At 41.0% G+C, this 24286-nt stretch overlaps 1 long non-coding RNA gene across 1 annotated transcript in view; it reads left to right on the top strand.

Moving 5' to 3' along the window:
- The first annotated feature begins 22021 nt into the window (after nucleotides 1-22021).
- LOC143781847 (uncharacterized) overlaps nucleotides 22022-24286 on the top strand; it is a 46199-nt gene continuing 43934 nt past the window's right edge. The window contains exon 1 of the long non-coding RNA XR_013216817.1: nucleotides 22022-22570. This is a non-coding gene — a long non-coding RNA (uncharacterized LOC143781847). The remainder of the gene's footprint in view (nucleotides 22571-24286) is intronic.

The raw sequence follows: 24286 nt of genomic DNA, 5'->3' as shown, positions 1-24286 counted from the left end.
ACTTTTTCCTGCTGCTCCGGCTTTAAAACTTGTTTTCCTACTCCCAGATAAAGGAGCCTTCGAGGCCTTGTGTAGGCAGACGATGATGCTGGCTCAACACCTCCAGCCTCAGCTGCTATTTTGCTTTTCCCACTACCACCAGATGCTCCAACACCACCACCACCACCATCAGTATCAGCTGGCAACGACCGCCCACGGCCTCTTCCACCAGACTTCCTCATTTTTGGGAAAATCTAACCAAAATAACAACCGTTATATGGTACTTAAAAACAAAGTAGAAGGTGTATATAAACTTGTTGAGAATTTAATTCTCCCTTTTTTTGGGGGGGAGACTGCACCACAACTCAGGCCCAGTGTATAACACAACACAATGTAAGTGGCAGCAAGTGGCTGGCTGATACACCACAAACTAAGAGGACTGAGGTATATCCACTTTGTGAGAATTTCAATCTCACTTTTTTGGGGGGAAACTGAACCCAAACTCAGGCACTGTGTATTTTACAACGCAATGTGAGTGGCAGCAAGTGGCTGGCTGATACACCACAAACTAAGAGAACTGAGGTGTATCGACTCTGTGAGAATTTCAATCTCACTTTTTTTGGGGGGGAGACTGAACCCAAACTCAGGCCCTGTGTATTTTACAACGCAATGTGAGTGGCAGCAAGTGGCTGGCTGATACACCACAAGCTAAGAGGACTGAGGTATATCCACTTTGTGAGAATTTCAATCTCACTTTTTTTTGGGGGGGAGACTGAACTCAAACTCAGGCCCTGTGTATTTTACAACGCAATGTGAGTGGCAGCAAGTGGCTGGCTGATACACCACAAACTAAGAGGAGACTGATGTATATCCACTTTGTGAGAATTTCAATCTCACTTTTTTTTGGGGGGAGACTGAACCCAAACTCAGGCCCTGTGTATTTTACAATGCAATGTGAGTGGCAGCAAGTGGCTGGCTGATACACCACAAACTAAGAGGACTGAGGTATATCCACTTTGTGAGAATTTCAATCTCCCTTTATTTGGGGGAAGACTGAACCCAAACTCAGGCCCTGTGTATTTTACAACGCAATGTGAGTGGCAGCAAGTGGCTGGCTGATGCACCACAAACTAAGAGGACTGAGGTATATCCACTTTGTGAGATTTTCAATCTCACTTTTTTTGGGGGGAGACTGAACCCAAACTCAGGCCCCAGTGTATTTAACAACGCAATGTGAGTGGCAGCAAGTGGCTGGCTGATACACCACAAACTTAAAGTACTGAGGCTTATCCACTTTGTGAGATTTTCAATCTCACTTTTTTTGGGGGGAGACTGAACACAAACACAGGCCCCAGTGTATTTTACAACGCAATGTAAGTGGCAGCAAGTGGCTGGCTGATACACCACAAACTAAGAGGACTGAGGTATATCCACTTTGTAAGAATTTCAATCTCACTTTTTTTTGGGGGGGACTGAACCCAAACTCAGGCCCTGTGTATTTTACAATGCAATGTGAGTGGCAGCAAGTGGCTGGCTGATACACCACAAACTAAAATGACTGAGGTTTATCCACTTTGTGAGATTTTCAATCTCACTTTTTTTGGGGGGAGACTGAACCCAAACTCAGGCCCCAGTGTATTTTACAACACAATGTAAGTGGCAGAACGTGGCTGGCTGATATACGACAAACTAACAGAACTGACGTATATCCACTTTCTGACACTTTGAATCTCCCTTTTTTGGGGGGGAGACAGCACCACATCTCAGGCACAGTGTTTAACACAACACAATGTAAGTGGCAGAAAGTGGCTGGAAGATATCTGAAAAAAATCCAAGGACTGTAGTACAATTTCAATCTCCCTACAATGATCTCAGGACAAGTATGCCAGCAACAAAATGGACTGCTGTACACAAAAGTGTGGACAAATAAACAAGATAACTGTAGAAAGGAGCAACAGGATTTTTGCTTTTAAAAAAGCAGTTGGTTTGCACAGCAGCGGTGCAAACAGCAATGCAGCTATCAGGGAGCCTTATAAGGCAGCCTAATAAGCTACAGAGCTGATGCACAAAGATATAGCCTCCACTGTCCCTGCAAAACAAAGGTGGTGTTGGACAGTGGGAATCGCTACTGCACAAGCGGCTTGGGGGTTAATCTTTCCTTCCTAACTATGTCCCTTCTTCTGACGAAGCTGCAGCAATCTCTCCCTATGCTAAGATCGGCAGAAGTAAGATGGCGGACAGCGTGCACGCCCCTTTATACCGCTTGTGGCGCCGTAGAAAGCAAGCCAATCACTGTCATGCCCTTCTCTAAGATGGTGGGGACAGAGATCTATGTCATCACGCTGCCCACACTCTGCGTCCTCCTTCATTGGCTGAGAAATGGCGCTGAACGCGTCATATGAAACGCGACTTTGGCGCGAAGATCGCCGACTGTATGGCCGATCCCACACTGTTGAATGTTTGAATTTGTCTGATCCGTTTCGCTCAACCCTACATGGGAATACTGCTCTAAGTGGAATATGTCAATAGGATCAACCATTCTAAGCCATCTATATGGGCATGCAGGTTATAGAAAGCTACATTTTTATTAATATGTAAATTAACTATTAAGATCTATGGGCTGGGCACAGAGCTCCCTGATAATCCACCTCCACAGCTTATTTTAAATGAAATACAGGTGTTACCAGTATGAGACATGTAATGTGAGTGCCTCCCCTATGGAATGTAATCAAGAGGATGATGGATAGTCACAAGCCATCAAACAAAGAAGAACTGCTTCCATTTTTGAGCCAGAAGCAGTGTGAAAGACTGGTGGAAAGCATGCCAAGACGCATGAAAGCTGTGATTAAAAATCATGGTTATTCCACAAAATATTGATTTCTGAACTCTTCCTGAGTTAAAACATTAGTATTGTTGTTTCTAAATGATTATGAACTTGTTTTCTTTGCATTATTTTAGGTCTGAAAGCACTGTTTTTTTTAAAATTTTTGACCATTTCTCCTTTTCAGAAAAAATACAAAATTTATTGCTTGGAAATTCGGAGACATGTTGTCAGAAGTTTACAGAATAAATGAACAATTTACATTTTACTCAAAAATATACCTATAATGAGAATAATCAGACAAACTGAGCATTTTGCAGTGGTCTCTTAATTTTTGCCAGAGCTGTATGTAATGGTGTCAGTTTCAGTTTTGTTTAACATTTTATGTAAAGCTTAAAAAAATTAGACATAAATTACACCATTCATCCCGCTTATAAGATATTTGCAAAATATATGCCTGTAAAGGAGGGTTATCCTTAGGATATGCCATCACTTTATGTAATGGGAGTCGCCTATTAAATAAAAGAGTAACTAGAGTGTAGTAAAAACTAATTACCCACTGACAGAATGGATAGCAGTATCATATTGCAATGCATAAAATTATAATAATAAAATGACAAAAAAAAAAAAAATATATATATATATATATATATATATATATAAAAAATTACCTGATAGAATTATATGTAATGTTATTGAGTAGTGACCAGTAGAATTGTCAAAACACACACACTTTCTACAATTACCATTTTGTGAATCCTTCTGAAAGCTCACCACATTGGAAGAAAGTAAATTTATACTTTTGCTTTTGAAAAAAATTTAGTTTTCGTATTAAGTTTATGCTTCCTGGCACGCCATGCTGTCTTGGGACACAACTTCATAGCTCTGATTTGGCTTTACACAATCTCTTGGATGCCTTTGGTACTTTCTGCAAACATATTGATTTCAGCATAATTAATCTGCAAATATTTAATTTATTTTGGAAGACTTTTTTTTAACACTCGTAAAAGAAGTTACCTTTGTATCGTGTTTTTAAAAAGGTTCAAAAAATATTTCATGTCTGTGCTCAGCAAACTTGGATAAGAGAACATTGCAGGAAGTAGGTGGTGCACCGAATGTCTGAGCATCAAGTAGATCACAGTACCCAAACATCTGCAACTTTTACAAATAGTAATAGGTATAGTCAGAATATGCTCAAATTAAATACAGTTGAAACCAGAAGTTTACATACACTATATAAAAAGACACACTGTATGTTTTTCTCAATATCTGACATGAAATTAGAATAAAACTTTCCCATTTTAGGTTAATTAGGATTACCATAATTATTAATATTTGCCCAATGCCAGAACAATGAGAGAGAGAGAATGTTTTAAGGCATTTTTATCACTTACTGCAAAGTCAAAAGTTTACATACATTTCATTAGTATTTGGTACCATTACACTTAAACTGAATGACTTGGGTCAAACGTTTGGAATATCCTTCCACAGGCTTCTCACAATAGTTGGTCAGAATTTGGGCCCATTCCTCCTGACAAAACTGGTGTAATTGATACCAGGTTTTTGTTTGCTTCCACCTGCCTTTTCAGCTTTGCCCAGAAATTTTTCAATAGGATTGAGATCAGGGCTTTGTAATGGCCACTCCAAAACATTGTTATCCTTAAGCCACTTTGATACCAATTTGACAGTATGCTTCAGGTTATTTTCCATTTGAAAGACCCATTTCCACCTAAGCTTTAACTTCCTGGCTGATGTCTTGAGATGTTGCTTCAGTATTGCTACATAATCTTCTTTACTCATGATGCCATCTATTTTGTGAAGTGCACCAGTCCCTCCTTCAGCAAAACAACCCCACAATGTGATGCTGACACCCGGGTGTTTCACAGTTGGGATGGTGTTCTTACGTTTGGAGGATAAAGGGAGAAGCTTGGAAGCCTAACGATAATCATTATGCCCAAAAGGCTCAATTTTAGTTTCGTCAGACCACAAGACATGTCTCCAAAAATGAAGGACTATGTTTCTGTGTGCATTTGCAAACATCAATCTGGCTTTTTTATGCTTCTTTTGGAGTAATGGTTTCTTCCTGACAGAGTGATCTTTCAGCCCATGTTGATACAGTACTTGTTTCACAGAGAATATTGACACAATCTTACCAGCTTCCGCCATCATCTTCACAAGGTCTTTTGCCTTTGTCCTTGGGTTGATATACACATGTCGGACAAAAGCACGTTCATCTCTGGGACACAGAACCCATCTCCTTCCTGAGTGGTATGATGGCTGGACAATCTCACCTTGTTAGTACTTGCATATAATAGTTTGTACAGATGAACGAGGCACCTTCAGGTATCTTGAAATTGTACCCAAGGATGAGCCAGGCTTGTGCAAGTCCACAATTCTCTTCCTGATATCTTGACTGATTTCTTGAGACTTTCCCATGATGCTACACAAAGAAACAGTGTGTTTCAGGTGTGCATTAAAATACATTCACAGGTGTGTCTCTAATTAACTCAGATCAGTGTAATAATTATAGGGGATAACTCAGGAGACTCTTTGCGTGGAACAAGACAACTACAGGACACAGTTTTATAAGTGGTAAAGTCTATGTTGTCACACAGTGATTCAAACAGGTGCAGAGAGAAACTCAAGTCCACAACACTTGGTGCAAATAATAAACGCAGCTAAGCAGTCTATAGGAAACTTCAGAGAAAAATGCAATCAAGCAGAACCTTTATGAAGCACAGTTATTCTTGAGGATACTTGACATGAATAAATCCTTGACTTAGTCCAGACACAGATAGATATGCTTATTAGGCAGTTCAAATCATATCTTAGGCTACTTTCACACTAGCATCGTGCGCTGCACGTCGCTATGCGACGTGGCGGCGCACCGACACTAGGTGTGGAAGTGCCGCACAACGGGGGCAGCGGATGCTGTTTTTCAACGCATCCGCTGCCCCATTGTGAGGTGCGGGGAGGTGATGGCGGAGTTCCAGCCATGCATACGCGGTCGGAAAAGACGGGAACGATGCACCAAAAAACGTTACAAGCAACATTTTTTGGTGGTGACGGTCTGACACAACACGACGCAACCGTCGCACGACGGTTGCGACGTGTGGCAATGCGTCGCACTGCGTCGTTAATAAAAGTCTATGGAGAAAAAACGCATCCTGCAAGCACTTTTGCAGGATGCGTTTTTTCTCCAAAACGACGCATAGCGACGTGCAGTGCACGACGCTAGTGTGAAAGTAGCCTTAGCTCAACCAGGGAGGCCTGGTTAATAGTCTCAGGCTATTGGAAAGCAGCAACAGCTTATATGTCCAGCAAATGCAGATGGAAGTAAACACGAGCAGCAGATGATGGAGGATTACTGGAAACTTGTGTATGCAGCAGGAACTCAGAGCAGAGTAGCAGGATCACCACACAGGTTCACAGGAGCAGGTGTATAGCCAGGGAGTGATCAGAGGTCAGGAGCTGGATGCAAGGCAGAATAGTCTAGCACAGACTGAAGGCTGGGGTGGAGTTTTATAGCAGGAAGACACAGTGCACATGAGACCAAAGACGCCATCTTGGAAAAGGGCAGTAATGCACAAAAGGTAAAAAATGTTCAGAGTCCTGACAATCAGAAGCTTCCAACCAAACACATGGCATCATCATATGGGCAGTCCAGAATTGTTTAAAGGCAAAGTAATATTAGTGTCTCTCTCTCATTATTCTGGTATTTGACAAATATTAATAATTATGGTAATCCTAATTTACACTGTGTTCCAAATTATTATGCAAATAATATTTCCTCATATTTTCTCTAAATTACCTATCTGAATTGCAGTCATTGTTATTTTCCAGTCATCTACTAATCTAGTATAATTGCAATGTTTTGGAACAAACTGCCTATGAAAACAGTATCTTTTTTAAAAAAAAATAAACACTCAAAATGCATGTTCAAAATTATTATGCACAGCAGAGTTTTCAACCTTTTTTTTATTTTGAACAAAAAAATGGTCAATTGTGAAGATATAAGCATTATCAGCTTATTGCAAAATGAAATCAAACAGTTTTCAAGTGAAAACTTTATTCTAGGTGATGTTACATTTGCACATAGGACCCCTTGTTCAAAAGAAGCTTCTGAACTCTCTCGTCCATTGAATTTGTCAGTTTTTGGATGGTTTCTGCTTCAATTGTTTTTCATGTGGACAGAATACCCTCCCAGAGCTGTTGCTTAGATGTGAACTGCCTCCCGCCATCATAGACACTCCTTTTGATGATGCTCCAGAGGTTATCAATGGGGTTGAGGTCAGAGGAAGATGGCGGCCACACCTTAAGTTTGTCCTCTTTTATGCCCATAGCAGCCAGAGATGCAGATGTGTTTTTTGCAGCATGAGACGGTGCATTATCATGCATGAAAATGATCTTGCTGCGGAAAGCACGGTTCTTCCTCTTGAACCATGGCAGGGAGTGTTGTTTTAGAAACTCCACATAGATTATGGAGTTCATCTTTACCCCTTCAGGGATCATAAAGGGGCCGACAATCTCTCTCCCCATGATTCCAGCCCAAAACATTACTCCACCTCCTCCTTGTTGGTGCCTTAGCCGTGTTTTCATGGGGTGTCCATCCTCCACTCATCCATCTGGACCATCGAGCGTTGCACGGCACTCATCGGTGAACAAAACAGTTTGGAAGTCAGTCTTCATGTATCGTTTGGCCCACTGGAGCCGTTTCTGCTTGTGTGCAGTGGATAGAGGTGGTCGACAGGATGGCTTACGCACAGTTGCAAACCTCTGAAGGACCCTGCATCTTGTTGTTCTGGGGACGTTGGAGGCACCAGCAGCTTCAAAAACTTGTCTGCTGCTATGAAAAGGCATTTTTGCAGCTGCTCTTTTAACCTTACGCAATTGCCTGTTGGAAAGAGTCTTCAATTTTTCCTTATCATCACGCACACGTGTGTGCTGGGAATCAGCTACATACTTCTTGATTGTGCGATGATCACGATGAAGTGTCTTGGCAATGTTGATTGTAGTCATGCCTTGACCTAAATACTCCACAATTTGTTGCTTCTCAGCAGCCGACACATCCTTTTTTTTGCAAAAAATGTAGGCTGCTTAATAATGTGGAACAGCCTTTTTAAGTAGTCTTGCCTTTATTTGGACACACCTGCCAAACTAATGTGCACAGGTATCTGCAATTGCTTTCAGTGATATAAAGAGCCCTGACACACATCACCATCAATGAGTTTAAATGACAAACAGAAAAATTCTAACCTTATCACTCCTAAACTCTATGTGCATAATAATTTGGAACACAGTGTACCTAAAACGGGGCAGGTTTATTTTGATTTCATGTCAGATATTGAGAAAAACATGGATATGTGTCTTTTTTATAGTGTATGTAAGCTTCTGGTTTCAACTGTATATATGAATAAGCATCTGCTGATACTTTTAGGTTACAGTCTATATTAGGCCCCTAGTTCCTTATGGAAGAGATAACACTTGGGTATATCTATTGTGCCATAATAATACTTTGTGAATGCTGGTTTTCTTACACAGTTTATGGCTCAAAGTTGATTTTTAAAGAAGGAGTAGCAGGATTTTGGTGGTCTAGTCAGCTGTGTCCATTTAAGGAACAGAGCTGAAGTGCCCTTCATACGTTTTCTTCTGCATGATTACTGAGAAGGTCTATTATCTAGCTTTAGGGCCAGGGAATAGCTACTGATTTGAACTTATTTATTAATTATTAAGCTCAAGTTGACTGAGCCTATTGTTGTGATTAACCCCTTCATGACCTTAGGATTTTCTGTTTTTCCGTGTTCGTTTTTCGCTCCCCTCCTTCCCAGAGCCATAACTTTTTTATTTTTCCGTCAATATGGCCATGTGAGGGCTTATTTTTTGCAGGACAAGTTTACTTTTGAACGACATCATTGGTTTTAGCATGTCGTGTACTAGAAAATGGGAAAAAAATTCCAAGTGCGGTGAAATTGCAAAAAAAGTGCAGTCCCACACTTGTTTTTTGTTTGGCTTTTTTGCTAGTTTCACTAAATGCTAAAACTGACCTGCTATTATGATTCTCCAGGTCATTACAAGTTCATAGACACCTAACATGACTAGGCTTTTTTTATCTAAGAGGTGAAAAAAAATCCAAACTTTGCTAAAAAAAAAAAAATTGTGCCATTTTCCGATATCCGTAGCGTCTTCATTTTTCATGATCTGGGGTCAGTTGAGGGCTTATGTTTTGCATGCCGAGCTGGTGTTTTTCATGATACCATTTCAATGCAGATACATTCTTTTGATCGCCCGTTATTGCATTTTAATGCAATGTCGCGGCGACCAAAAAAACGTAATTCTGGTGTTTCTAATTTTTTTCTCGCTACGCTGTTTAGCAATCAGGTCAATGTTTTTTTTTGTTGATAGATCGGGTGATTCTGAACACGGTGATACGAAATATGTGTAGGTTTGATTTTTTTTTATTGATTTATTTTGCATGGGGCGAAAGGGGGGTGATTTAAACTTTTATATTTTTTTATTTTTTTCACATTTTTTTAACTTTTTTTTTTACTTTTGCCATGCTTCAATAGCCTCCATAGGAGGCTAGAAGCTGGCACAACGAGATCAGTTCTGCTACATAGCAGCGATCATCAGATCGCTGCTATGCAGCAGAAATGCAGGTGTGCTATGAGCGCCGACCACAGGGTGGCGCTCACAGCTACCGGCGATCAGTAACCATAGAGGTCTCAAGGACCTCTATGGTTACTATTCAAAAGCATCGCTGACCCCCAATGATTTGCCGGGGTCAGCGATGCGCTCATTTCCGGCCACCCAGCCGGAAGCGCCGGTTAAATGCCGCTGTCTGCGTTTGACAGCAGCATTTAACTAGTTAATAGCGGCCGGTGAATCACGATTTCACCCGCCACTATTGCGAGCACATGTCAGCTGTTCAAAACAGCTGACATGTCCTGGCTTTGATGCGGGCTCACCGCCGGAGCCCTGCATCAAAGCGTGGTATCTGACCTCGGACGTACTATCCCGTCCGAGGTCAGAAAGAGGTTAATATTGTCAAAAGACATTTCAAATATTTTATTATCTATGCATAGAACAGGTGACAAGTGCATGATCACTGGGGACCTATAATTACAAAAAGTGGGACTTTAAAGGGGTTGTCTCAATCCTTGTCAAAATGTGATGGTTATTTTTTTGGTCCAAGTGTCCTGTATGCCTACAAGGTTATAACAATAGAGTTATAACTATAAAACCTACAAGAACACATAGCTACTCAACAAGGAATATACTATGAATTCAATTTATTAAGAACAACTAAAAAATGACATAAAAAAGTGATATTAAAAATGTGGAGGATCATACAGAGGGAACATTGTGGAAAAGCATATCATATAAATGGGTAAAATACATGGTCAATAGTCAATGCTAAATAAAGTGGTTGTGCATGGGACCTTACATGGATAGAGTGATAATATATACAGTATATGTGGAATACTACAGTGGGATAAAGTGCAAGTAAGTAGATAGAAGTGTCAGATGACAACATACCATATGTCAAAAGAGTAGTTGACCAGAAGGATCAACAACTAGAACTCCGACTTAGGGCACGAGCGCCTTTTTAACCAACCAATGAAAAATTATTTACTAAGCATTTATTTAAATAATTTTTCATTGGTTGGGTTTAGTTTAAAAAAGGGGTCATGCCACTTCTTAAGGAGTTATATCACTCCTTAAGAAAGTTTAAGGCGAAATGTACATCGGCGTTCTGAGTCTTGTTCCTTCTGGTCTACTAGTTTATATTCTTTTTTAAAGGGGTTTTCCACAATCAGTCTATGCAACTGTAGATTACTAATTACTAGTGTTGAGCATTCCGATACCGCAAGTATCGGGTATCGGCCGATACTTGCGGGTATCGGAATTCCGATACCGAGATCTGATACTTTTGTGGTATCGGGTATCGGTATCGAAACAACATTAATGTAAAAATGTGTAAAAGAGAGAATTAAAATAAAAAATATTGCTATACTCACCTCTCCGACGCAGCCTGCACCTTACCGAGGGAAGCGGCAGCGTTCTTTGTTTAAAATTCGCGCTTTTCTTTCCTTTACGTGAAGTCCCGGCTTGTGATTGGTTGCGTCGCAGTCACATGGGCGACGCAACCAATCACAGCAAGCCGTGACGTAATTTCAGGTCCTTAAGGATTTTAAAATTACGTCCCGGCTTTGTGATTGGTTGCGTCGCAGTCACATGGGCAACGCAACCAATCACAGCAAGCCATGACGTAATTTCAGGCCCTTAAGGCACGTGTCCAGCCTCCCGGCTTGTGATTGGTTGACCGCGACGCAACCAATCACAAGCCGGGACGTCACGGGAGGCTGGACAAGCGCGCATTTTAAAATGCGCGCGTGTCCAGCCTCCCGGCTTGTGATTGGTTGACCGCGACGCAACCAATCACAAGCCGGGACGTCACGGGAGGCTGGACAAGCGCGCATTTTAAAATGCGTGCGTGTCCAGCCTCCCGTGACGTCACGGCTTGTGATTGGTTGCGTCGCCCATGTGACTGCGACGCAACCAATCACAAAGCCGGGACTTCACGTAAGGAAAGAAAAGCGCAAATTTTAAGCAAACAACGCTGCCGGTTCCCTCGGAGAGGTGAGTATAGCAATATTTTTTATTTTAATTCTTTCTTTTACACATTAATATGGTTCCCAGGGCCTGAAGGAGAGTTTCCTCTCCTTCAGACCCTGGGAACCATCAGGAATACCGTCCGATACTTGAGTCCCATTGACTTGTATTTGTATCGGGTATCGGTATCGGATTGGATCCGATACTTTGCCGGTATCGGCCGATACTTTCCGATACCGATACTTTCAAGTATCGGACGGTATCGCTCAACACTACTAATTACTGAGTTCAGATTACTGTAATGATTCCCACGTATTTCCAGTACAACTAAGCCATCACTTAAATGCAAGTATGCAGTTTATGTGCTTGCGGTCATATGATCGCCCACTCTCGCTGGGAAAGAGGGAATCCATGACAGTGTGTGCAATACATTTTGTATTACCTAATGTAACTATAATTAAAAATCAATACATTTTATACATAAATAGAAATTAAATCTTATTCGAGTTGCTCACTCTGAATTAGGCTATGTGCACACGTCAGGATTTTCTGCAGAATTTTCCTGAACAAAACCGGACTTTTTCTGCAGGAAATCCGCATACGTTTTTTTTCACGTTTTTACTGCGTTTTTTTCGCGTTTTTTTCCGGAGCTTTCCCAATGCAATTAAATAGCTGTAAAAAAGCAAAAAATCTGCAAAATTAATGAACATGCTGCGTTTTTTACCCCGAGGTGTTTTTTTTCACGGAAGTGCATCCTTTTTGGAAGTGCACTTGAACAGCAAGGTGGCTTGTTGTTGAAGGGAAATAGAGGAAAAAAAAGATCTATAAATCTTCAGCATAGCGAGTGTAAGCGAGCTGAGTGTGACCTGAGCGTAAGTGTGGACGGCGGTAAGTGTGACTTGTGATTCAGTGAACAGTAGTGTTGAGCATTCCGATACCGCAAGTATCGGGTATCGGCCGATACTTGCGGGTATCGGAATTCCGATACCGAGATCCAATACTTTTGTGGTATCGGGTATCGGTATCGAAACAACATTAATGTGTAAAATAAAGAATTAAAATAAAAAATATTGCTATACTCACCTCTCCGACGCAGCCTGGACCTCACCGAGGGAACCGGCAGCGTTGTTTGCTTAAAATGCGCGCTTTTACTTCCTTCCGTGACGTCACGGCTTGTGATTGGTTGCGTGCCGCCCATGTGACCGCGACGCGACCAATCACAGCAAGCCGTGACGTAATTTCAGGTCCTGATGCCTATTTCTGCATTCAGGACCTGAAATTACGTCACGGCTTGCTGTGATTGGTCGCGTCGCGGTCACATGGGCGGCACGCAACCAATCACAAGCTGTGACGTAATTTTAAAAATGCGCGCGTCTCCTGCCTCCCATGACATCATGGCTTGTGATTGGTCGCGTCGCCCATGTGACCGCGACGCGACCAATCACAAGCCGGAACGTAATTTTAAAATCATGAATGCCTAGAATTAGGCATTGAGGACCTGAAAATTACGTCACGGCTTGCTGTGATTGGTCGTGTCGCGGCCACATGGGTGGCACGCGACCAATCACAAGCCGTGACATCACGGAAGGAAGTAAAAGCGCGCATTTTAAGCAAAGAACGCTGCCGGTTCCCTCGGTGAGGTCTAGGCTGCGTCGGAGAGGTGAGTATAGCAATATTTTTTATTTTAATTCTTTATTTTACACATTAATATGGATCCCAGGGCCTGAAGGAGAGTTTCCTCTCCTTCAGACCCTGGGAACCATCAGGGATACCGTCCGATACTTGAGTCCCATTGACTTGTATTGGTATCGGGTATCGGTATCGGATTAGATCTGATACTTTGCCGGTATCGGCCGATACTTTCCGATACCGATACTTTCAAGTATCGGACGGTATCGCTCAACACTAGTGAACAGGTATTTGGAAGGCAAATGAAGGGTTGTTGAAGGGAAATAGAGGAAAAAAAAATCTATAAATTTTCAGCATAGCGAGTGTGAGCGAGCTGAGTGTGACCTGAGTGTAAGTTTGGATGGCGGTAAGTGGGACTTGTGATTCAGTGACTTTGGAATCAGGGAGTTTCCAAGGGAGGAATTGCTGTCTGTTTTTAATTAATACTTGTATTTATTTTTTATTTAACGTTTCTGTGTGGTGCAATCCCCATTAGGAAATGTGCTCCACTATTGTTAATGCCATCCAGTGCACATCTTGACACATGTATGCAGTCCTTGATCAGCCGGTCGAGGGTGCATACTGCTGTGCGAGATGTGAGCACGTTGTGCATTTGGAATCCCAGATTCTGAATCTAAATGTGCAGCTGGCAACACTGAGATCCATAGACAATATGGAGAGGAGTCTTCTGCTCACAGAGCAGACACTCAATGGGATAGATGAGGAGGAAGATGGTAGGATGGAGCTGCAGGACAGTGAAGTAGGTAGCTGGGTGACATTCAGAAAGCGGGGTAGAGGGAAGAGTGCCAGGGAGGCTAGTCCTGATCTGGCTCACCCCAATAAGTTTGCTAAGTTGGCAGATGAGGGGGGTGCCAGTACAGGGGTAGCACTGCTGCAGCCAGGCATGTCCTCTGATAGCCGGAGGAGTGACTGCTCCAGTAAGGGGGGAAATAGGAGAGCAGGGCAGGCCAGACAGGTGCTGGTAGTGGGGGACTCAATTATTAGGGGAACAGATAGGGCAATCTGTCACAAAGACAGGGATCGTCGAACGGTGTGCTGCCTACCTGGCGCTCGAGTCCGACACATCGCTGATCGGGTGGACAGATTACTGGGAGGGGCTGGTGAGGACCCAGCGGTCATGGTGCACATTGGCACAAATGACAAAGTTAGAGGTAGGTGGAAGGTCCTTAAAGATGATTTCAGGGAATTAGGCTGCAAGCTGAAAGCAAGGACCTCCAACGTGGTATTTTCCGAAATACTGCCTGTACCACGTGCCACGTCAGAGAGGCAACGGGAGATTAGGGAGGTTAATAAGTGGCTCAAGAATTGGTGTAGGAAGGAGGGGTTTGGGTTCCTGCAGAACTGGGCCGACTTCTCAGTTGGCTATAGGCTCTACGCTAGGGACGGGCTGCACCTCAATGGGGAAGGTGCAGCTGTGCTGGGGGAGAAAATGGCTAGAAGGTTGGAGGAGTGTTTAAACTAGGGATTGGGGGGAGGGTATTCATTTTATAGGAGGGGAAGATAGTGCAGATAGAGACCTGGGCACAAATAAGGAAGTTGGGGGTGGCGGTGGCATGGGGGGTGGGGTTAGAACAGTTAGTATTTTAAGAAAGAATAGAGGTACAGAGAGGAACATCAAGTGCATGTATACTAATGCCAGAAGCCTCGCCAACAAAATGGATGAATTAGAACTAATGTTGTTGGAACATAATTATGATATGGTGGGGATATCTGAAACATGGCTGGATGAGAGCCATAACTGGGCTGTTAACCTGCAGGGCTGTAGCCTTTTCAGAAATGACCGTACAGATAAGCGAGGGGGTGGGGTGTGTCCGTATGTAAAATCGACCTTAAAATCCATCCTGCGTGATAATATAGGTGAATCTAATGAAAATGTAGAGTCCCTGTGGGTGGAGATAAGGGGAGGGGGAAAAAATAATAAATTACTGATAGGGGTTTGTTATAAATCTCCAAAAATAATGGAAGCAATGGAGAATATCCTCGTAAAGCAAATAGATGAAGCTACGACTCAAGGAGAAGTCATTATTATGGGGGACTTCAACTACCCTGAAATAGATTGGGGAACAGAAACCTGCAGTTCCAGTAAAGGTAATCAGTTTTTGACAACTATGAGAGACAATTACCTTTCACAACTGGTTCAGGACCCAACAAGAAGGGGGGCACTGCTAGACCTAATATTAACCAACAGGCCAGACCGCATATCAAATATAAGGGTTGGGGGTCACTTGGGGAATAGTGATCACAAAATAATAAGTTTTCATGTCTCCTTTAATAAGATTGTTAGGGCATGTTAGGTTAGGCTATGGGTTGAACTAGATGGACTTACAGTCTTCCTTCAACCTTAATAACTATGTAACTATGTAACTATGTAAGATGTGCAGTATAGGGGTGACAAGAACACTAAACTTCAGGAGGGCAAATTTCCAACGGATGAGAGAGGATCTTGGTGCAATTAACTGGGACGATATCCTGAGACATAAAAGTACACAAAGAAAATGGGAGACGTTTATTAGCATCCTGGATAGGACCTGTGCACAGTATATACTGTATGGGAATAAACATACTAGAAATAGGAGGAAACCAATATGGCTAAATAGAGCTGTAAGGGGCGCAATAAGGGACAAAAGGAAAGCATTTAGAGAAAGAAAGGAAGTAGGTAGTGAGGAGGCATTAAATAAATACAAAAAATTAAATAAATTCTGTAAAAAGCAAATCAAGGCAGCAAAGATTGAGACAGAGAGACTCATTGCTAGAGAGAGCAAAAATAACCCCAAAATATTCTTTAACTACATAAATAGTAAGAAACTAAAAAATGATAGTGTTGGCCCCCTTAAAAATAGTCTGGGTGAAATGGTGGATGAGGATGAGGAAAAAGCCAATATGCTAAATGACTTTTTTTCATCAGTATTTACAAAAGAAAATCCCATGGCAGCCAATATGACTAGTGATAAAAATTCCCAATTAAATGTTACCTGCTTAACCCAGCAGGAAGTACGGCGGCATCTAAAAATCACAAAAATTGACAAATCTGCGGGCCCGGATGGAATACACCCCGGAGTACTGCAGGAATTAAGTACAGCCATTGATAGACCATTATTTTTAATCTTTAAAGAGTCCATAATAACAGGATCTGTACCACAGGACTGGCGTATAGCAAATATGGTGCCAATATTCAAAAAGGGGACAAAAACTGAACTCGGAAATTATAGGCCAGTAAGCTTAACCTCTACTGTGGGTAAAATCCTGGAGGGCATTCTAAGGGATGCCATGCTGGAGTATCTGAAGAGGAATAACCTCATGACCCAGTATCAGCATGGGTTTACTAGGGACCATTCATGTCAGACTAATCTGATCAGCTTCTATGAAGAGGTAAGTTCCAGACTGGACCAAGGGAACCCAGTGGATGTAGTGTATATGGACTTTTCAAAAGCTTTTGATATGGTGCCACACAAAAGGTTGATACATAAAATGAGAATAATGGGGATAGGGGAAAATATGTGCAAGTGGGTTGAGAGCTGGCTCAGGGATAGGAAACAAAGGGTGGTTATTAATGGAGCACACTCAGACTGGGTCGCGGTTAGTAGTGGGGTACCACAGGGGTCAGTATTGGGCCCTCTTCTTTTTAACATATTTATTAATGACCGTGTAGGGGGTATTCAGAGTAGAATTTCAATATTTGCAGATGACACTAAACTCTGCAGGGTAATCAATACAGAGGAGGACAATTTTATATTACAGGATGATTTATGATAAACTAGAAGCTTGGGCTGATAAATGGCAAATGAGCTTTAATGAGGATAAATGTAAGGTCATGCACTTGGGTAGAAGTAATAAGATGTATAACTATGTGCTTAATTCTAAAACTCTGGGCAAAACCATCAATGAAAAAGACCTGGGAGTATGGATGGATGACAAACTCATATTCAGTGGCCAGTGTCAGGCAGCTGCTACAAAGGCAAATAAAATAATGGGATGCATTAAAAGAGGCATAGATGCTCATGAGGAGAACATAATTTTACCTCTATACAAGTCACTAGTGCGACCACACTTAGAATACTGTGCACAGTTCTGGTCTCCGGTGTATAAGAAAGACATAGCTAAACTGGAGCGGGTGCAGAGAAGAGCGACCAAGGTTATTAGAGGACTGGGGGGTCTGCAATACCAAGATAGGTTATTACACTTGGGGCTATTTAGTTTGGAAAAACGAAGGCTAAGGGGTGATCTTATGTTAATGTATAAATATATGAGGGGACAGTACAAAGACCTTTCTGATGATCTTTTTAATCATAGACCGGTGACAGGGACAAGGGGGCATCCTCTACGTCTGGAGGAAAGAAGGTTTAAGCATAATAACAGACACGGATTCTTTACTGTAAGAGCAGTGAGACTATGGAACTCTCTGCCGTATGATGTTGTAATAAGTGATTCATTACTTAAATTTAAGAGGGGACTGGATACCTTTCTGGAAAAGTATAATGTTGCACGGTATATATATTAGATTCCTTGATAAGGCGTTGATCCAGGGAACTAGTCTGATTGCCGTATGTGGGGTCGGGAAGGAATTTTGTTCCCCATGGTGGAGCTTACTCTTACCACATGGGTTTTTTTTGCTTTCCCCTGGATCAACATGTTAGGGTATGTTAGGCTATGGGTTGAACTAGATGGACTTAAAGTCTTCCTTCAACCTTAATAACTATGTAACTATGTAACTATGTAACATATGCACAAAAATTGTGGATTGCATTATAAATGATGGAATGCATATCTATGCGTTTTTTAAGCGTTTTTGTAGTGATAAAAACGTGAAAAATCCTGAACATGTGCACACAACCTTACAGTCTCCAGGATTCTGTGTATCAGATGTCTCTTTTAGGCCACATTGCCACCTTCAGTATTTGGTCAGTATTTTACATCAGTATTTAGAAGTCAAAACCAGGATTGGGTGAAAAATACAGAAGTGGTGACGTGTTTCTATTATACTTTACTTTTCCTCTGATTATTCCACTCCTGGTTTTGGCTAACAAATACTGATGTGAAATACTGACCACATACTGAAGGTGGGAACGTGGCCTTCTTTTGAAGTTTCCAGTAACTTTCTTCATTTTGGACCTGCAGGACTACACTAGGAATCACTACGAATATGAGATCAATAAAAATGGTAGAAACCTGCAATCTTTTAAACTTGCATACTTTTTAGGTGAAATGTATTATCGGTAACCAAAGATCCAAGAGGTTGAAGTCTCATTATTTTATGTAAAACTGACTTTGTTGTCCACAACAACCAATCTGAGTTCGGTTTTCATTATTTATGCATAAAGTAAATAGAAAAAAAACCCAAAACACTAAAACTCATATATTCATGGGCACATGAAAATGGGTGAAATGAAGAAGAACAGGAGATAAAATTTTTTAAGGAGGTAGGAAATAGTTAACAAAACATGAATGATGATTGGTGGGGAGGTGGGTTTAACCCTTTCATGACATATGACGTATATTTATGTCATATATCGTGTCCCCGACTTTGATGTGGGCTCTGGTGATGAGCCGCCATCTTTTCCTGCACATGAGAGCTAATTTAATCAGCTGTCATGTGCCTTTAACAGCTGCCGGGGGATCAGACCTCCACCCGCAGCTGTTAACCAATTAAAACCCACTGTCAATCACTGTCAATGGGTTGTCATGACAGCCGGGGGTCTACTGGAGACCACTGTGCCTGTCATTATGATACTCCTGTGAACACCGGCCAGCGTTAATTGGAGATCATTATTTCTGCTATACATAGCAGTGAAGAAGCACTGCAATGTGTATGTATATACACATATATGATATCGCTGTGTTATCAAAATACAAAGTACATTAACAAGATCGGTAAACGGCGTAATGAGGAAAAAAAAAAAACTCCAGAATAACATTTTTTGGCTGCCACAACATGGTGTCAATAAAAACATCAGCTCAGGGTGCAAAAAATAAGCCATCCTACAACATGATCCCAAAATATGAAAACGCTACGGGTCTCGTAAAATGGCAAAAATATGAAAAAAAGAAAAGTATATACATTTCAGATTTTTTTTTCACAACTTAATAAAAAATAAACTATACATGTTTGATATATGTGTACTGATCTGGGGAATCGTATTGCCAGGTTAGATTTACAACATAGTGAACATGGTAAATAAAAAAAGATAAAAACAAGCATGTGTGTCTTTTTATATAGTGTATGTAAACTTCTGGTTTCAGGTAACTTCTGGTAACCACCGATCGACCAAATCGCTGCATGACCAGCTCTATCCTTGCCTACTGTATTCTCACCCATCCCTTGTAGATTGTGAGCCTTCACAGGCAGGGTCCTCTCTCCTCCTGTACCAGTCGTGACTTGTATTGTTTAAGATTATTGTACTTGTTTTATTATGTATACCCCTCCTTACATGTAAAGCGCCATGGAATAAATGGTGCTATAACAATAAATAATAATCTGCATATGTAGTGCAATGTGTGTGTTGATATTCTCTCCTAATGCAGTCTTCACCGTTATCAAGTGGCATTCTGCTATTCTTCCAAGTGACATCACCGACAGCTCTTCAGACTCTCTGGGCCACACTGCGCTCTTTATAACCCGAAAGTGGAGTTTACACTGTAAATCTATGGAGCGTCAGAACAGGACGGCATAAGAATAGATTGTAAAAGAGACTTCCAGCTCACACAGAGTGATACACATATTCTGAAGAGCAAAGATGTCATTGAGAAGAGGAGCAGAAAGCCGCTCAATAACAGAGAAGACGGCAGTAAGTTAGTATATTAGCAAACACATTATACAGTATATTGTTATAAATTCAGATAAGCAAATTTAGTGAAATTGAATTATCTTCAAATTTTACCAAAATCTGTATTCTCCAAAATGTTGATTTTTTACAATTCACTTAATGCTAATTCAACAAAATGGCAGCCACCATTTTGCGGTACCATAGTGTTCAAGGCAAATGATTAATTAATATCTCACTGCTCACTTATCCCACTGCCCCCGCAGTGCACTGTCCGGTTATCGGCGCTGCTTCTTTTCCCCTTCTCGCATCACTCATTGTCTTTTGAATCTTCCTCCTGTTCTGGGCCTCAGAAACAACTGTGGCTGTCATGCCATGCCATCATGGCATGACATCCAGCATTATAATTTGAGTTGCTTGATTGACGACATAGCTGTAGTGACGTTCTAGGCCTAGTCCAGGTGGAAGTCATGGCCTAGAGTGAAAAATATGAAGACAGTGTGAGCAATCGGAGAAGGGGGAAAAAAGAGGCACTGAGGATCGGACACATACTGTAGGTCAGGAAAAGGGGGAAAAAAGAGGCACTGAGGATCGGACGCAGGCTGTAGGTCAGGAAAAGGGGGAAAAAAGAGGCACTGAGGATCGGACGCAGGCTGTAGGTCAGGAAAAGGGGGAAAAAAGAGGCACTGAGGATCAGACGCAGGCTGTAGGTCAGGAAAAGGGGGAAAAAAGAGGCACTGAGGATCGGACGCAGGCTGTAGGTCAGGAAAAGAGGGAAAAAAGAGGCACTGAGGATCGGACGCAGGCTGTAGGTCAGGAAAAGGGGGAAAAAAGAGGCACTGAGGATCGGACGCAGGCTGTAGGTCAGGAAAAGGGGGAAAAAAGAGGCACTGAGGATCAGACGCAGGCTGTAGGTCAGGAAAAGGGGGAAAAAAGAGGCACTGAGGATCGGACGCAGGCTGTAGGTCAGGAAAAGGGGGAAAAAAGAGGCACTGAGGATCTGACGCAAGCTGCAGGTCAGGTGAGCTGTGTGGTACTTTTTTTTTACATTTTACAATTTTTGTACTCTGGGGTCTTGGGGTCTGGAGAGTCCCCAGAACATAGTAAGGAACATTCAATTTGCTTTTAATAACTTTGCTGCAAATCAAATTTCCCAGTAAAATCTTCATCATTTGATGATTTAGAATATTGGCAAATCCACTCATTTATAGTGACAAGACAACAACAAACTTCCTCTGATGATATCATAATAATCTGCATGAAACATAATAATAATAATAATAATAATATAATGCAAAAATAGCCACATGGATGAAAAAAAGAGTTAAACTTTTTTTTTCTTTGCAATGTAAAAATTGAATCCTCATCTTTTACAGTGGACATAACTGACAACAGTTCTCTAAGACAGTGAAAATATGTCGGACCTGTTAAAAGAATTCAATAAACATTTTCATTACTTTTCTTATTATTCTTTAACACTGCTATTTTTCGAAACTGGCGTATTAAATAGTTAATATTGGTTGCAAATAGTCATAAACACCAACTATTCTCAGGGTAAAAACCTTGTGATTTTTACTCAGCTGAATTAATCCTTATAAAAGGCATTGGAGTCGCCTAGGATGGTGCAGACAGGAAATGTGTAGGAGGAACACAATCCTCAGCCAAAGAACTACATAGGGATGTCCAAAAAAAATAACAATGTTATTCAAGGGATCCCAGAAAAATATTAGAAAGTAGGAGCTGAGACTTAGCTCACAGCTCTCTCGAATCTTTAATGAATATGTGTAGAAAACATTATACATGGTGAATGTCGTTAAAATAGATCCTAAACTCATATATGTGTGTGTGTGTGTATATATATATATATATATATATATATATATATATATATATATATATATACATATATGTATTTGTAAATATATAGACACACGCACATATATATATATATATATATATATAACAGACACTTACATATTATATGAGTTATTAAATTGGATGGATGGAGGCTAATTCTGAATAATTAACCATACAGTACTTCATAAGCTACCGTTGGTGTGAACGACAATGATGAAAGGTGATGATGTCATAGTGTTTCTAGCAATATGCATAAAAGTTGTCATAGCAACCATAGTAAACTGCATAAAAGGTGATTACATCATACAACTGTATTAAACTGCACTTCTTAGCAACAGCTTCAGCAAATTCCCTCTGATGTAGTAGTGATGTCGTACTGCATGAAAGGCGTTTTCATAGCAACCGTAGAAAACTGAAGGAAAGATGATGTCAAATCAACAACTGCAAATTCCTCTTAATGATGTCATAGCAACCGCCATAACATGCATGATATTGCCACAAAAATCCTACCAAACTCCTTCTGTACACTAACAATGGAGCGCTAAGGAGAAGCTAAGAATAATATCATACAACCACAGACGTGAAGACTCTATTAGTGTTCCTCAGGAAATATCCATCAGAACATAAAGGCAATACAATCAAGATTAACCACCGGACTGATCTTACATTTTTGAACATCAGCAAATGTGACTGGATAAGCCTTGAACGCTTTGAAAAGTGAACAAGTATTCAAGTTACCCATGGGCTTCATAGGAGAACATTCATTTGAATATTGACTGCAATACTACAGTATTGCAGTGTATTGCACAAGTGATCAATCAATCACAGGATCAATTACCCCAAGAGGACTAAGGTAGTAGAAAAGTACAGAATTAAAAAGCATGTTTGATATTGCTACATCTGTAAAAGTCCATCACCGTAAATCAAGAAAAATTGACAGAATTTATGTTTTTATGCCACCTCACCCCATTGGAATAAAAAGCCATCAAAATATTGTAGGTACCTCAAAAAAGTACTAAGAAAAATTACAGCTTGCTTTTGAAAAAAATAAGCCCTCACACAAGCTCCACAGGTGAAAAATAATGTGTGTCATAATATGTTGAAACAAACCATTCAAAAAATAGTTCTGCATTTTTTTTAAAGTATTAATATATATATATATATATATATATATATATATATATATATATATAAATAATACTTTTAGTATTTCCATAATCAGATTGACCTGCAGAAACCCACTTTCAGATCCTTTTTATTGCACAGTGAATGCCATAAAAATTAAACCCCCCAAAAAACAATGGCAAAATTGTGTTTTTTTCCATTTTACCCAACTTTTTTTTATCTACAGTACATTACATTTATGTCAATTAAAAAAAATCTTTTCGAAGAAAGGGACAAAATAAACTGCAAAATAAAAATTGTCACTAAAGGAAAGGGATACTTTACTTTTAAATTAACTTGTCATTATTTCTTACACATTTGGTATTTTTGAATCAGATGCAATTATTAAAAACGACAGTCTGAAACACATTTGTTAGATATCCCTATACAGGGGTTGTGACTTTTTATATACTTACCTAAAAAATAGTGTTCTTAACTTAAAATATTAACACTAGAATCCATTCTTTCTTCAGTTTCTTTTCTGCGGCACTTCCGGTCTTTGTGCTTTGGGCTTTTATATGGGTGAACTGACTTTTTCCCTTTTTTTGTCAAATGATCTGGTTTAGCCTTAACATGCATCGATGATGAAAAGTACAAATACAGTAACTTACTATTAATAATAAACTCTTCCACCAATCCTTGTGGGATGAACCCCAAAAAGTCCCAAGTTTAGTTTACCTCTTTTGCTGTTATTAATGACCAAAGACGTGGTATAAAAATAGTGTTGAGCGATACCGTACTTGAAAGTATGGGTATCGGAAAGTATCGGCCGATACCGGCAAAGTATCGGATCTAATCCGATACCGATACCCGATACCAATACAAGTCAATGGGACACCAAGTATCGGACGGTATCCTGTATGGTTCCCAGGGTCTGAAGGAGAGGAAACTCTCCTTCAGGCCCTGGGATCCATATCAATGTGTAAAAGAAAGAATTAAAATAAAAAATAGGGATATACTCACCTCCCCGACGCAGCCTGGACTTTACCGCCGTAACCGGGAGCCGTTGTACCTAAGAATGCGCGCTTGAAGGGCCTTAGATGACGTCACAGCGCTCTGATTGGTCCGTAGCAGTCGCGTGACCGCTACGCGACCAATCACAAAGCAGTGACATCACCTAAGGTCTTTCAAGTGCTTGAAATACCTTAGAAGACGTCCGCAGCTTCTGATTGGTCGCGTAGCGGTCGCGTGACCGCTACGCGACCAATCACAAAGCAGTGACGTCACCTAAGGTCTTTCAAGAGCTTGAAAGACCTTAGGTGATGTCACTGCTTTGTGATTGGTCGCGTAGCGGTCACGTGACCGCTACGGACCAATCAGAGCGCCGTGATGTCATCTAATGCCCTTCAAGCGCGCATTTTTAGGTACAACGGCTCCCGGTTACGGCGGTAAAGTCCAGGCTGCG

Source organism: Ranitomeya variabilis, chromosome 6 (genome assembly GCF_051348905.1).
Source record: "Ranitomeya variabilis isolate aRanVar5 chromosome 6, aRanVar5.hap1, whole genome shotgun sequence".
Classification (NCBI taxonomy): Eukaryota; Metazoa; Chordata; class Amphibia; order Anura; family Dendrobatidae; genus Ranitomeya; species Ranitomeya variabilis.
This window is presented reverse-complemented; position numbering and strand designations above follow the sequence as displayed.